We start from the raw sequence: 5,540 nt of genomic DNA on the forward strand, positions 1-5,540 counted from the left end.
GTTTGGTGCACACTGCATCACCCATTTTTGTAGTCAATTATTTTTTTTCTTTCGATTATCTTGCAAAAAAATATTTTTCTTTACAATCTTTTGCAAGTCAAATAGCTTAACACATCTTTCTAGATCTGTTTGACTCTCCACTAGCACTTCTCTTATGACTCCTAGTAAGAAACCCTTATCAAACCTAGATTACATATCCTTCTTTATCCTTTTATATTCCATGTGTATGTGTAACCTATGTTGATCATGTTGCTCCTTTTATCTTTGCATTTTAGACTAATAATTTCCTATGTCCTAGCTACTTGGTTTTGTCTCGTCTCTTTAATGTCTTGGTGAAAGTCTTTTGATTCTATCTAGTACTTTGCTGAGATTATGAGTATAAGGTCATACTCCTACTAAAGTGTGGGATACATGTAGTATCAAAATTTATATTCTCATACAATCCACACTCATTTAGGGCTCAATTTGGTGGTTTTCCCCTCATTCCCTTGATTTATGATTGATTATGATCAAGGAATGGCCAAATCCACAAGATTAACACTAATTCATGCTCATTGACCTAGATTTTGGCTCATGATACCAAGATTATGACACCTAGCACCCTAGTCCTCTGGACTATGATACCTAACACTCTAGTCATCCTAGATGTCAACTTTGGCTACATTATGTCCATTCAAAGATGTCTTATGATGTTTTACAACATAATTTATAGGATGGTCAACAAGTGTGACTCCATCTCAGATCTCTTTTATGTATCATAGAGTTTTTAAGATTTTGAATGTGAGAGACCTAATTTTTAGACTTCAAAACATTTAATTTGAGAGGTCTTCTATGATGCCTTTTTGTTAGTTTGTAGATATAAAAAGAGGTTTAAACACAAAATATTTGTTTTCCAAACAACATGAGAGTTACAAATAGCTATTGTGTGGGAGCGAGAGAAGGGAGTGACTTTGAATTTGAACTTAGGATAGGGCAGGAAATCCTGCAATGGATAGGATAACTAGGGGGAGGGTGGAAAGGATGAGTCCCAGGATGACCCTGATTCCTCTGAGCCGAATGGAAAGGACTCGGCGGATGGGGACCCACAAGCTGGTGACAAGCCTCTCAATCTTAATGGGGGGAATGTAGAATTATGTGATGGAGACAACCCAAGGCAGGGACCTGTTTGAAGGGACAATGGTTGGTCGTGGACATCTCTATTTGGTTTCAAACCGAGTGGAAATTCCTTACTCCCTCTAGTTCGTAATATCTGAGAATCAGAAAAGGGTAGATTTTCTATTGAAGTTCCAGAACCAGTGATTGAGCATAACATTAACCTTATGGCAACGACTCTGGTTGGAAATTTTTTGGGCCCAAGATTGAATATTGATGTTGTCAAGGCATTTGCTAAATGTAAATGGGCAGTTAAAGGTCAAGTGGAGATCACTTCTATGTCCAAAAGTGCATTGTCGATGGACTTTTCATGTGAGGAAGACATGTTGAGGGTGCTTTGTGATGGTCATTGGCTGATTGGAAAATCTACGTTTGCAATACAAAAGTGGTCGCCTAAGATGAACCTAAATGAATCCTTTTTTGTACAAGATCCTGTTTGGGTCAGATTGTTGGGCCTTCCTTTTGAGTTCTTCGTTGAAGAAGTTTTTGAAGGAATCACTAGTTCCTTTGGGGATAGGATTATCTTAAAGGAACTCAATGCTACTTTTTTGGTTCTGGTTCCTAAATATCCTGGGGCTGATTCCATGGATCAGTTTTGATCGATAAGTTTATGCAATTATTTCTATAAAATTATCTTAAAGGTGGTTACCGGAAGAATGCTAATGATTCTCCCTTCTATAATATCATTTCTATTCATGAAAACATACACTCGCTGGTGGAATTGAAGAAATAAAGCTTCCTGATGAAGTTGGACTTGTCTAAAGCCTATGATCGTGTGGACTGGGGCTTCTTGGGTAAGGTGCTTGGTGCTTTTGGCTTCTATGATAGGTTTATTAAGTTGATTAACCAACTTATATGTGTAGACGTATAAAAATGACCATATTCCTAAATGAATATTTTATGTTCATTTCTCTATTTTAATTAAATCCAATTTAATTAATTTACCCACATTCCTCTATTTAATTAAGTAAATTACTCAATTTATTTAAATTAAATTCACTATACCCATTTAATGAATAAATCATTTTATTCAATTAAATCCCCCTATCCACTTTTAGTTAAATTCAAAAGTTATCCTAAATTGAATAAATCTAATTTATTTAATTGCAACCAAATTGAATTAAAATTCTTTATTTCAATTAAATCCCATTATCCCTCCATCCACTTGCAAAATCCCAAACCCCTTTCTAATCCCTTCTAGAATCTTCTAATCACTTCTAATTAACCTAACCCCTCCTCTAAACTTTGTCACATCCCTAAGCAAAGGGAAGTCACTTCTCAAAACCTCAAAGTCTTTGATAACCATTAAAGGCTTTCAACCTTCAACCACTTAATTCCTCAAAGTCTTTGATAACCATTAAAGGCTTTCAACCTTCAACCACTTAATCCCCCAAAGTCTCCAATAACCATTAATGGTTAACTCAAACCCTCTTACATGGTTAAAACATTTGTTTTGACTCAACCTTCATCCAACCCAAGGGTCTCATCAAGCCTTTAATGCTTTGACCATGATTATCTCTTAGTCATTTGCACAAAGGTTTATCCTTGGATTAACTCTTAATCCAATGGGTAATCCTAACTTAAGCTTGACCCTTACCCTCTAGATAACCATGAGGTCTTCTCAGACATTTAATGCCTCCAACCCCTTCTCTCAACCCAACCCTATGTTGACACTTGTCACCATTTCATTAGTGCCAATTACAAACATGGATCCCCAACTTTCAAACTCAACCCTTGATTAAACCATTCAATCTTGACCATCCATTGCCCTATTCTTGCTATAAATAGAGCTCTCATTCCTCCATATAGATCATCCTTCAAATTTGTAGTATCATACTTATGCTCAAATACATTCAAGCTTTCATATATCATTTTTATGCTCATCATTTAGCCTCTCTTTTAAATTAGGAATTAGTCTAAATATGCATGTTTAGAATACTTTCTTTATCATTTAGCTCAATCATAGACTAAATATATCATGTTAGGATAGTACTCATACTAACCTTGTCATCTTATCATCTAGTTTATTGCATTTTAAAATCATGCATAGCTTAGAATGCATCTCATACTAAAATCTATCAAAGCATCCCTCGTTCTTGCATTTGCCATCCCTAAACCATTTTGCTCAATGATCTGAGAGCAAAAACATTGGTTTGAGGGACATTGTGAGATAGAGAACCATGGGACCCACCTTGGGAAGATGAGTAATACTTTGTTACTCCATAGCTTGCATCAAGAAGTCCTGTGTGTGTGTGTGGACTAGTATTTAGCAATATTTTCACATATTAAGTTCTATTGACCCGCTTTTCCCGCATACATTTCTGGCGCCCACCGTGGGGCCCGACCCCAAATATCAAATCGGTTTTTGAAACTAACTACTTTTGTAGGCACACGGGAAAAATGAATTAGCGTGTTCAAATCACCGTAGCACATCCAGTCAACTGTTCAGCGCATGGGGTCTCTACTTCAGCGCGTAAAGTCTTTTCTTTAGCGCATAACCTTCACGAAAATTTTCCTGTAGGTCTCAGCGCAGAAGAAAAACATAGTAGCGCATCTGCAAAATAGATTGGTGCTTCGGGTCTGTCAGATAGCACATCCAGTTTACCATCTAGCGCTTTAAGTCCAAAATCCAGCGCTTAAAAACCATCTTTTAGCGCATAAAATCATCACTTTTCTGTAGGTCTCAACGAGGGAGAAAATAGAGCAGCACTTCCGACGCACAGAGTAGCGCATTCAGAACACAGTGCAACGCATTAAGATATTGTTTTAGTGCATAATGATATTGTTTTAGCGCGTACAGTCCTTTCTATAGCACATCACAGACAGTGAACAATAAAATTACAATTGTAACCGAAATAAAATCTAGACTTGTAGAAGTCCACCAAAATCTAGATTTTCTAACTATTCAATTGACTTTTGGCAGGACTAACAATTTTCTTGCAGGTGGAGCAGGCCATTTTATTTTAAGCGATTTTTTTTGCTGACCAAAACATCGAATTTACTTTGTTGACCAAAAATTCCTTTTCATAGATCAAAAAATCATTGCCCTGAAAGGATAAAATAAACACCATGTTTTCGTGGAACAATATCTCCATATAGATTTTAGCAAATCACTGAATTGAAAGGATAAAAAGAACCAACTTGATTGCTTTGTCTCGAAAGTGGAAGGAATATGCTCTCCCCTTAAATTGGGTGATAAAAAATCCAAACTACTCTTACAGCTTTCTGTACTTCAAGCATTTACATCCTTTAGCAGGCCTACCTTCCCGAGGAGTTGGAATCAACTCTTAAAGCCGTTTATGGTCGGTGTGAAGGGAACGATCTAAGTGGGGAACAACTTTGACGCCAAGAATTTCACTGCACTATAATCAAACGTGGAAAGTGACAAAAGTCCTTTTCAACGGTTGTGCGCAGCGATTAGCCTTCCCCCAGTATCCTTGAGATACGTAAAGCCTTTGTTCTAAAGGTTGGGAAGCCTCATGAGGGAGTTTATCACTGACGGCCAAATGGGAAGCCTGATTACGAACCATAGAAATAGAAACTTTGAACTGAGTCAGTAACCAGACATTTATAACATCATAGTGCAAGGGTGGGGAAGAATCCGCCCCCAAAATTACTCACCATATATCTCCCAAAATAACTACTCAACTGTGAAGCAATTCACTTTGAGTTAATTTCTGGCAAAAGGCAAAAAAATGGGTGCCCTCTAGGGGTGACATGGCTGTTTGAGTTGACGGAGTATCGAGACTAGTGGGCTATGATGTTATTTATGACCCTTGACTAAAGAGTCTTTCTGAAGTGTATTATTTGTATCCAAACTTGTTAAAACATTGGGGATTTGAACACATCCTCGGCAAACATACACTTTTTGTTAGATTAGGCAAAATGGTTGTACTTTCTGTGCCATGTTTGCATTTATTACTTCAGAAAATCATCCATCAAACTTGAAAAATTCGCAACAAAAATTCAAAATTCACAAAAACCAAACCAAAGAAAAAATCAAGGCAGTTTAGTGCATAAGAGCAACTTCTTAGTGCGTAGAGTACTTCTGTTAGCGCATCCAAACCTCAAGTTAGTGCGTTGGTTCCAAACAATAGCGTTTTATCCCAAGACAAAACAGTGTTGAAACGTTTTAGCGCATCAGAAAAACAGTCTAGTGTGTGGAAGCAACAGCTTAGCATGTGAAAACCAAACATTAGCGCATAAAGTCCAAAAGATAGCGCGTGATAGACCCAAGATAGCGCATAGGTTTTTCAACTGCTAGACAACAATTTTTTAAACAATCAAAACTTTAGCGCGTGTCTGGGGGCAGCCTAGCGTGTGTGGTTATTATTTTAGCGCATAGAGGAATTTCAATAGCGCATGTAGACTCTGTTCTAACGCGTGAT

Source organism: Cryptomeria japonica, chromosome 8 (genome assembly GCF_030272615.1).
Source record: "Cryptomeria japonica chromosome 8, Sugi_1.0, whole genome shotgun sequence".
Classification (NCBI taxonomy): domain Eukaryota; kingdom Viridiplantae; phylum Streptophyta; class Pinopsida; order Cupressales; family Cupressaceae; genus Cryptomeria; species Cryptomeria japonica.